Below are 10,057 nucleotides of genomic sequence, written 5' to 3'. Positions count from 1 at the left end.
CGATCGTCTCTTCTCCGGCTCTACATGCAATGCTCGTTTTGCAACGGAGAGCCAAAACTGTGCACGGCCCGTTGAGCGACACCATCCGAGCCACATCTGTGCAGATGCAAGCCACGGTGGCTGCAGTGGGATACGCTCCCTGTCAATTGGGGTGACATTGCCATCTTCTCAATAGCTCCTAATGCTGCGTGCGCCTCGTTTCATCACCCTGGTACGCTGCGCTGCCACATTTAAGGGTGTTTCCTTGATGCCTCCAGGAAGCTTTTCCTGGGGTATTCGCGGGCCAGATGGAAACATGCCTCTGGAAGGAAGGGGGGACCATTCAGGGCTGATTGGTTTCTGCCCTGCTGAGATAACCGTGAATCCTTCTAAAGGCAGGGGGAGGTAATTGGACCCAGGCACGAGTCCTCAGCACAGCCAGCAGCACTCTGGCTGGTTAATTTCACATGCAGGAGTGGAGTTGTCTGCCTGGAGCAGCAGCTTCACAGCCTCATGAATGCCTCTCTGGTTCAAGAGCTGATGGGGCTTCCTTGGAAAAGCAGGTGGTGACCGGGCTGTAGGGACCATTCCTTTTAACGCTGCCACCCCGATCAAGAGGATGCCGGAATTTCTGACCTTTTGCCATGCAGTCCTATGGCCCCTGCAGCAAAAGCTTATAAGTCTTGAAACGAAGGTCAGTATAGTAGAGGGTCGGTATCAAATACATACATACATAAGTGGCTGGAGGGAAGAGGGTGGGGGGGGGTGACTGGGATCAGAATAACTTGCATCCCGGGCGCCCTCCAAGGACCAGGTGCGGTTCTCTGCACCTCAGCCCTAGGGGGCAGGTGGGACTTGACTCTGGAATCCTCCAGAGTCCTTTGCAGAAGATGCAGGTAGCCTCTCAAATGACATTAGAAGGGCATAAGATCGGACATTTCTATCTGAAAGAAAACAAAAGGGATTCCTGGGCAGTGAACAGCATCAGGAAAAGAATATAAATCAAGTTATACCAATAAAACCCTGGCTGGTCCCTCTGGAGGAGTTTGTTTAAGGGATGATGGCTTCTGTTGTTGTTAGTTGTGAAGTTGTGTCCAACCCATCATGACCTCATGGACAACATTCTTCCAGGCCTTCCTGTCCTCCATCATCCCCAGAGTCCACCCAAGCCCACACCCACTGCCCCAGTGACTCCATCCAGCCACCTCATCCTCTGCCGTCCACTTCTTCTTTTGCCTTCAATTGTTCCCAGCATTAGGCTCTTCTCCAGGGAGTCCCTCCTTCTCATGAGGTGACCAAAGTATTTGAGTTTCATTTTCAGGATCTGGCCTTCTAAAGAGCAGTCAGGGTTAATCTCCTCTAGGACTGACCGGTTTGATCGCCTCGCGGTCAAGGGGACTCGCAGGCTTCTCCTCCAGCACCACAATTCGAAGGCCTCAGTCCTTCGGCGCTCAGCCTTCCTTATGGTCCGGCTCTCACAGCCATACATGGCAAGGATAATGGCTTCTGCAGGTACTTAAAATTAAGTGATGAACTCTTGGGGAGAGCCCCAGAGTGAGTGCCAGCACAGCGAAAGCTCTGCTCAAGGCGGACACTAAATGAGAGGCACCGTGGCACAGTGGTTACAGCACAGCGAGGGGACCTGCAAGTTCCAGGTCCTAGTCCCTGCTCAGCCATGAAGCTCAAGGGGTGACGCTCAGCCTGGCCTACTTTCCACGGCTGTTGTGAGCTGGAATATTGGACTGAGACTTGGGAGATCGCAGTTCTAGTCCCCACTTGGTCATGAAGCTCCCGAGTCACTGATCGTCAGTCTAGCATACCTCACAGGGTTGTTGTGAAATAAGATGGCGAGGAGGAAGAACATATGTGCCGCTTTGGGCTCCCAGCAGGAGGGAAAAAAGGCAGGTGTCAAATGTAATAAAGTGCATGTGTAATGTCGAACATAAAGGGGCTCAGGCCCACGCAGCGTATTCCATTGCATATGCCGAGTGACCAGGGAGGAGGCTTGCTCTCCTAGGACACTGGGGCTCTGGATGGGGCAGGATGCGGCCAGAGGTGACCGGATGTAAGGAGCCAGGGCAGGGAAAGGCTACCTGATGGCCCCCTTGGGCTGCTCTCGGTGTGCAAAGGAGACACAACTCTTGGTGCTGCCTGAGGCTGACCCTGTCACACGCCTCGTGTGTCCCCCTGGCGATGGGCAGGCACATGGGTGTTCTGTCCCCTTTGCCTTGTCAGAGGAAGGGGTAGGGCTGCTATGCAGGTTTAGTGCAGTAGAAGAGGAGGCAGAGGAGGAGGAGAGGAAGCACGGCCCCTATGGCATCCTGAAACCACAGGAAAGGGTTGTGGCTCGGGGGCAGAGAGCACGGCTCGCCCGCAGAGCGTCTCTTCCATCTCCAGGTAATGATGGCAGGGGAGGCCTCTCTTCACCTGCAGCTCGGCAGCCCTTCCACCAGGTAGACCAGGCGGGAGCCCATCCGGTGCAGGGCGGCCTCCCGGCCGAGCTCTCTCCACATCGGCCCATCCGGGAGCAGCTCCAGGGTCTGCTGCTGGCCGGTTTTAGTGCTGCTGAGCAAGCTTGGCCCCTCCCTTGGGGCTCGGCCTCCCCATTGCCGTGGTCCGCAGCTCCCCTTTTCCTGGGCCTTTCCCTCGTTACAGCGGTGGCCTCCTGGCTTGGCGGGGAGAGCACTGCGGAGCACGCATCCCGCGATCACCTCGTCTGGGCTGGGGGGCGAGGCGGGGGAATGGCAGGGTGCGGGGCAGCCACTCTGAGGGCCTTTGTGTGCAGGCCCCGATGGGCACGGGTCCAAAGCCCATCCCCTCTTGTGCTCACCAATGATAGCAGCCCTACATCCAACTGTTTCTCTGTCTGTCCAACCCCCACCCACCTGCCTGATCAATCAATCAATCTACCTATCCGTCCGTCCATCCGTCCATCTACCTACCCACCCTGTCACAAAACGCTGCCCCAGATAGCTCACTTGTACCAAGATGCCTGTGATAAAGACAATGTGCCAGGAGGTCAGCCGTGGCGACCTGGGGACGGATGCTCGCCGCCCCTGATGACAAGGCTCCACGTGCCTCCCTTCTCCTGCTTCCTTTGTGCAGCCATGGTAACCTGGGAACATGCCACTTCCCATCCGCAGGACGTCAGGTTTCTTCCTTAGCAACACTGATGCCTCTTCCCTGGCACCGAAGCCGCGGCGTCACGGCTCCGTTGCACAGCGGCCTAGAGAAAGGCACCTCAGCGTTGCCGCGGCTGCAGTGACTCACGACAGTCTCAGATGGCAGAACGAGTGTGCAGGCGTCATCCCCGATGGGCCAGATGTAATCCATGGGGACCAGCCTCGCGCATGGAGGGCGTTGTCAAGGGCCTGCCTTCTGTAGCCGGACAGCTTTGGAGAGATTATTCTCAGTGGTGGCTTTTGAACTTTGGAACTCTCTCCTGCTGTTCCCCTCACCACATCTGTCCTCTTTCAGGTGCCAGGCAAAGCTTGCCCGCTGGGATGCAACTCAGGCTTCGAGGCCAAACAAAGAGGGAGAAAAACCCCCACTGACTCTCTCGATAGAATACCTTTATCACGCTTCTCCTTGTCTTGCCTTTTTTCTAAGCTAAAAAGAGCTTAACATGTTGGAAGCACACGACTAAAAATGTAAGATGCTTACCCAGACTCACGTGGTGTGTAAATTCGCTTGCTGGGGAAAATGGAGTTGGCCACCATTCCTTGGAGTGGCGTGCCCAGGTCAGCCCTGCCTAACAGGGGGAAGATGCTAAAGGGTATGGGGGTCAGAGGAGATTTGGTCCCCCTCTGACAGCACAGCACTGGAAGCCATGAAATTGAGGCTGTTCCTAGACAAGGCATTTTTTAAATTTATGCATTCTATCTCTTTAGTACCTAGTAACCTACAATGCAGTGTGGTAAAATGATCGATTGACCTGTTGATTCATCAGTTTATCATCTATTCTATATATGAAGCCAAAATAAAATTATGTCAACAGAAGCACAGTGGGTTAATAATCCAAGGTTTTATGCATCTATTCTCTGAATTGTTGTGCATTTGCACTGCTGCAGTCAGAGTAATTAATATGTGACTGCAGACCTTATTATACTCCAGCTGGAGCATTCCTGACCCTTCCCACTGCTTCTTCAGGCTTTTTTCTTACGAGAAAACTGAGCAAAACATACCAGTAAGGAGTTCAAGGTGCAACACTGGCCTGGTGCGATTTGAATGATTTGAATGACCCTTCTTTCTGGCGGAAGTAACTTGTTTGGCTGTGGATCCATGTCCTTCACCCAGCACAGAAATCAGGTGGCTCTAAAGGGGATTTTTGCCCAGATGTGCTTCATCTACCTGAATTTTTTGTTTCCTGAAATGAAACGCCCTTTTGTTCAAACACCCTCTTTTAGAATAGGGCTGTCTGTCAGAAGCACGGTCCCGAAAAGGCACGTCCACATCTTAAAGAGGATGTCAATTAGCTCATGCAATGGGTACACATCTGTGTTTCTCTTTCTACCTATAGCCTGAGGTGCCTGACCCTGCCCAATCAAGGAAGCTAAGCAGGGTCAGGCCTGGTTAGCATCTGGATGGGTGACCTGAGTGTGTGACTGATTATTGTTGTAAACCACACAGAGCGCTTCGGCTGTGAGTGGTATGGAAGTGTAGTTGTAGTAATAATAGTAACCATATCTGACGCTGGGGGCATGAGCCTCCAGTCAGTGCCTAGCACACACCCACACAGGTGGGGTTTTAGGTTACAGCAGAGTTCCTGTTTTGAAAACCACTTGTCCTTCCCCAACTGGGTGCTCCCCAGATGTGTTGGGCTACAATTGAGGAAACAGGACTCGTCCTGTGCCATCTGGAAAGCACCAGGTTGGGCAAGGCAGGCCCGGCAGTTCCTACAGAGCGCCCTTAAAGTGCCCGAAGAGGAAAGCTCGCCTTGGCTCCGATTAACTCCCCAAAAGGCGCACCACAGAGCTGCGAAAGACTCATCAGATCAGTAGCTCTCGGCAGGAGCAGTCGTTTCCCGGGCTCCTCCGGGGCTGGGCCTCCCCCGCCCCAGAGCTTAGGGCCATTGTGCAGCCGGAGTCGGAGCGGAGCAGCGACGGCCAACCGAGGCAGCCCCGGGTGCGAGTCGTGCAGGTGCCGCTGCGAGGCGGCGCCTTCCGCTCTCCTCCGAGCGGCGCTTTTACGCGCGCTCAGCATCCCGCGGGCGCCCCCTGCTGGCCCCGCCGCCGCCGGACCACGGATCCTTCTCGCCTCCCTTTCCCCGCCGGGCTTCTTGCTCTCCATCGAGCCGTCTGGTGATCGAAGCGCAGCACCCCCGATGGCCGGCAGGGAGCGCGAACGGCCGCGGCTTCTGGCCCTTCCTCGCCCGCCTCGGCTCCGGCACGTGGCCACACGGGGGAGCCGCTGGCTTGAGCCACCTGAAGCAGCCCCTGGAGAGCGAACCTCGATGAAGAGTCGCGAAGCTGTCAAGCAGTGTCGTCGACCCAGGCGCTTCTCCTGTAACCTTTCGTGCTGTGATGTAATGTGTGCCGTTCCTACCTGCCCCGAGGCGGAGTGGCTTATACATTCCAGGATAAAGAAAATGCATGGAATGGGTTGGTGGATCGTAGTTTCTACACGTGGAGCTGGAAGGCCCCTTGGAGGTCACCTAGGTCAACCCCCAGTCCATGCGGGATGCCCAGTGCAGCGTGTGGCTGCAGCCTCCCCGCCGGAAGCTGCCAGGGCTCTGCTTAAAGAGCTCCGAGAACGGAGGAGCACCGGAACGTCCAGCCCAGAAAGAGTTTCGTCCGCACTGACTGGCAGCCGGGACTGTTTTCAGACTGTCCCCTGGAGCTGCTGGGACTGAACTCGGGACCTTTGGCAGAGTCTGGAGCTGTGTCTCCCCTTTGCACTTTCAAAACAACCGGCTGTTCTTTGCCAGAAGCTCTTTACTTCCAGTATACATCCAGCAAACTATACCCACTGAAGAAAGAGTCTCTGAGCATGCACAGAGTGGTTGCTGAACTCGTAGTCGAACTCTTTCTGAGGACTCGTAGTTGAACTCCCCCTGGACCCCACCCCTCTGGGGCGGCCCGTCTGGAGCCTCCTCGCCTTACTGAACCCACTGGTGGGTCAGCCCTTCTCTCCCGGAGCCATGCCGTGGGGCCAAGGACCATTCCTGGCTCGTCTGGCTCCTGTCCCTGCCCCCTCCCGGCATGTGCAGGTCCTGGCAGTCTCCAGGTGTTCAGTTTACCTTAAGACAGACCCGTGATCTCTGGAGGCCCCGTTTCCCAGGGCTTGTCTGAGCCACCCTGGCCCTGAAACACACGCCAAGAACAACGGCCAACAGGCGGAGCAGAAGGGGCTCCGTCACTGAGCAGAGCCCTGGCCTGGTTTGCCTGAGAGCCTGGGACAGGCCCAGAGTCACCCAGGGAGCTCAAAGGCCGAGCAGGGACTAGAGCCCAGATCCCCCAGTCCCAGCCCAAGACGGTAACCACTGCACCACCTGGGCTCTCCAGTGCCAGAGCTTGCTTCTTTCCTTCTCCCTCCCAGTGCCTTTTCTCGTTTGTGCCGCGTCCTTTACACTGCACACCAGAGGGAAGAGGCTACATTATTGTACGAGCTGAACTGTATACCAATGCAACTAGCACACACGCATGCACAAACAGAACCTGGTGCCCACTTGAATATCCTTTCGGCACCAGGCCAATTTTTAAAAAATTGCACCGGACTCTAGGTGAGAAATGATCCGAGCTGAGCAACTTGCTCTGTGTCGAGTCAGCCCATTCAGCAGGAGTGATGCTGGCTGGCAGGAAGGTGGTGGAAGTCCAGCCTCAGTGTTTTTCCTCAGGGATAGCAGGTTCGGATTCATGAGGAATGGCTTAATGTGCTGATGCTGGCAGGAGGGCAGATCCCGGAAAGGGAAAGGCAGGAAAGTGAGGAGACGCAAGCTTTTCTCAAAGTGATACCCTCCAAGAGGACTGGTTGTTCAGGTGTGTATTTATACAGTGCCATGGAAATGTGTGCTGTTGTTTCCTTGAGATGTTATGAAGAGGAAGACTGAAGAGGAGTAATGAGCATCGTGTAGGAAAGTAACTGAGGAATCATAGAATCATAGAATAGTAGAGTTGGAAGGGGTCATGAAGGCCATCAGGTCCAACCCCTGCTCTTGCAGGACACCACGTTACACCATCCCACTCAGGTGGGTGTCCAGTTTGATTCTGGATGTCTCCAGTGTGGAAGAGCCCCCCACCTCTCCAGGCAGCTGGTTCCACTGTCCTATTGCTCTGACCGTGAGGAAGCTCTTCCTGATGTCCAGCCTGAATCTGGGTTGCCACAGCCTGAATTGATTATTCCGTGTCCTGCATTCTGGCATCAGCAAGAAGAGACCCCCTAGTCCACCCAGTTCAGGGATGGAGAACACCTGGCTGGGTTCAGACAACACCATAACACATGTTCAAGGGTTGCTGTTGAAACATGGGTGATTGAGCTGTTTGAACCCAGCTGTGCTAACAGGCCATGGCTTGGGAATCACAATTAAACCATGGAGAGAACCCGAGGTTTGTTGTGAATGGTGGGTTTGTTGTCTCAGCTGGGTGTGAGTATCAGGTCAGAATCTGGCTGTCTGGCCCTCAAGGGATGGCTTTCCTATGCTCTGCCCTGGCTAGGAAGAGGGTCGAGATGAGATCAAGACCAGAAATGCTTGGAAACAGTAGCAGATTCTTTGTGCGAGATATTCAAAGTACATAATTCTTTGAATAATGTATACAAAGCCTGCAAGTCCCCTGAGTGGAAGCAAAAGTCCATTTGAACCTGCTTCCTGCCGGCTGTTTGTGCAAAAGTTTCGTGTAAGGCAGATATACAGAAAAGAGAAACTGGGCTGCAATCTGGGAACTGAGGAAATCTGTCGGATTCCCACCCACAAGCTGAATTCCTCACACAGCGCTAATTCAACCACAATTCACGTTTCATCCACACTTAACTCCTGAGCCAGGGGTTGTCGTATTGTCTGAACGCAGTTGTCAACTTAGTGGGTTCCCCTCCTGGCCCACCAGTAACGTCTCCAGATGCTGCCCCCTCTCACAGCAGGACCAATCACTAATCAGAAGCTAATCCGAGAAAAGAGATTTAAGCAGCTGAGCACTAAAAATGATCCCTTTCTCAGCATTTGGCAGAGAAAATGCCTCTCATCTCCAAGTGGCTGCTGAGTTCTAGGCCAACAGGGGACGATGCGCAGAGATCTTTTAAATAAAGAACAGGGAGAGTGCAGAATTCAGATACTAAAGTAGAAGAACTCAATATTCATCGCAAGGATGCAAGAATAAACAAGTGCTTTGAGTACGTCAACAAATACGGATTCAACAAGCAGTAACACTTATACCCACAATGACTCCAGTGCCCTCCTGGCTCCTTTTCCTGCTTCCCGGACACCAGTAGGACCCCTTCAGAAAAAGCAGACTTCTAACTGTCACTCCGCCAACTTCAGTCTCACTTGACACAACACAGATCTTTCTTTCTTTCTTTCTTTCTTTCTTTCTTTCTTTCTTTCTTTCTTTCATGAGCAAACACTTCTGTAAACAGCGAATGCTTCGCCCACGATTTCTTTCCCTGCTGTCTTCCCTGCCTTCCCTCTCTGTCAGCCGTGAGTCCCTCACACCGGCGCTTTGTTCTTGCCCCCTCCCACCCCATCAACAGCCAATTCCAGTATCCACTCCCTGGAAAAAGCTGCCCCTACCTTGACTGTACCTACCTGGTCACTTCAGCTCACTGAAGACGCCTCCTGCCAGGGTGGAGCGGCAAGGCCTGGAAAAAGAAGCTGCCCCATCTTCAGTCCTGCTTACTGCTGAGGGTTGCCGTCCTTATTTCTGAGCAGGCCACTTGTGCTCCTGCTTACTTCTGAGTAGCCATGCAGAGCCTTGGTCTTTGCTCTGCTCTCTGAGAGCGCTGCTCCAGGGGCAAGTGATGGAATTACAATGAAACGCAATAGTCATGATGTAATGATTGGTGATAGTAACAGTAGCTTTGAGTAGGATCAAACCCAGCAAGAATCAAACTTTGGCCCTTCCCACTCTGTCTTTGGCCCCACTCACAGAAGGAAGGTTGACCCTGAGGTCCTTCCCAGACTGGGCCTTGTCCCTCGGGCTGAGAAACTTTCCCCAACTGTCCACCGTACTGGAGGGCAGTGCAGCTCTTCAGGGATCCCCATTTTATCATGGGGATGATAGGAACAAAATAGGGGAGCCTCTGTTTGTGAAGCACAGACTCTGCTGGTAAGCACTGGTCCTTCCTCAAGGGATCTCTGTCCATAGAAACAGAGCGAGACAGAAGGGGTCTCCCAGGCCATCTAGTCTGACCCCTGGCTCCAGTGGCTCCTCTCATGACATGCCCACCATATGCATGTCCAGCCTATCCTTGAACACCCACACTGATGGGGCTTCAACCTCCTCCCGTGGAAGCCCATTCTATGCCTGGGAGTCATAAATGTCAGGAAGTGTTTCCTGCCATCCAAATGGAACCTGGGCTCCCTGAGATTTGCTGTGTTGGGGCGCGTCCTGCCTTCCTCTGCAGGGGAGAACAGATCTCTACCCACCTCCGTGTGACACCCCCTCACATACCTGCATGTCGCCAACAGATCCCCTCCGAGTCTCCTCCTCTCCAGGCTGAAGAGACCCAGTTCCCTCAGTCTCGCCTCATACGGCATCCCCTGCAAACCGGCCACCAACCTTGTGGCCCTTTGCTGCGCTGACTCCAACCTGGCTATATCCTTTCTGTAATGAGGGCCCCCAAACTGAGCACAGTACTCCAGTTGCAGGCGCATCAGAGTTGCATAGAGTGGTAGTAATCCCTCTCTCGATCTAGAAGCCACGCTTCTGGCTATGCAACCAAGGGTGGTGTTCGCCCTCTTGGCCACCGCATCACACGGCTGACTCACGTTCAGCCTGCAGTCGACCAGCACCCCGAGGTCCCTTTCACAAGTGCTGCTCTCCAGCCACTTGTCCCCCAACCTGTACTTATGACACCCTTTCCTATGACCCAAGTGCAAGACCTTGCACTGATCCACATTGAACGCCATCCTGCTTCATCAGCCAGTAGG

Source organism: Varanus komodoensis, unplaced genomic scaffold, assembly GCF_004798865.1.
Source record: "Varanus komodoensis strain SLA01 unplaced genomic scaffold, ASM479886v1 scaffold8, whole genome shotgun sequence".
Lineage (NCBI taxonomy): Eukaryota > Metazoa > Chordata > Lepidosauria > Squamata > Varanidae > Varanus > Varanus komodoensis.
The sequence above is the reverse complement of the archived record's forward strand: the minus strand, read 5'-3'. Positions refer to the sequence as shown.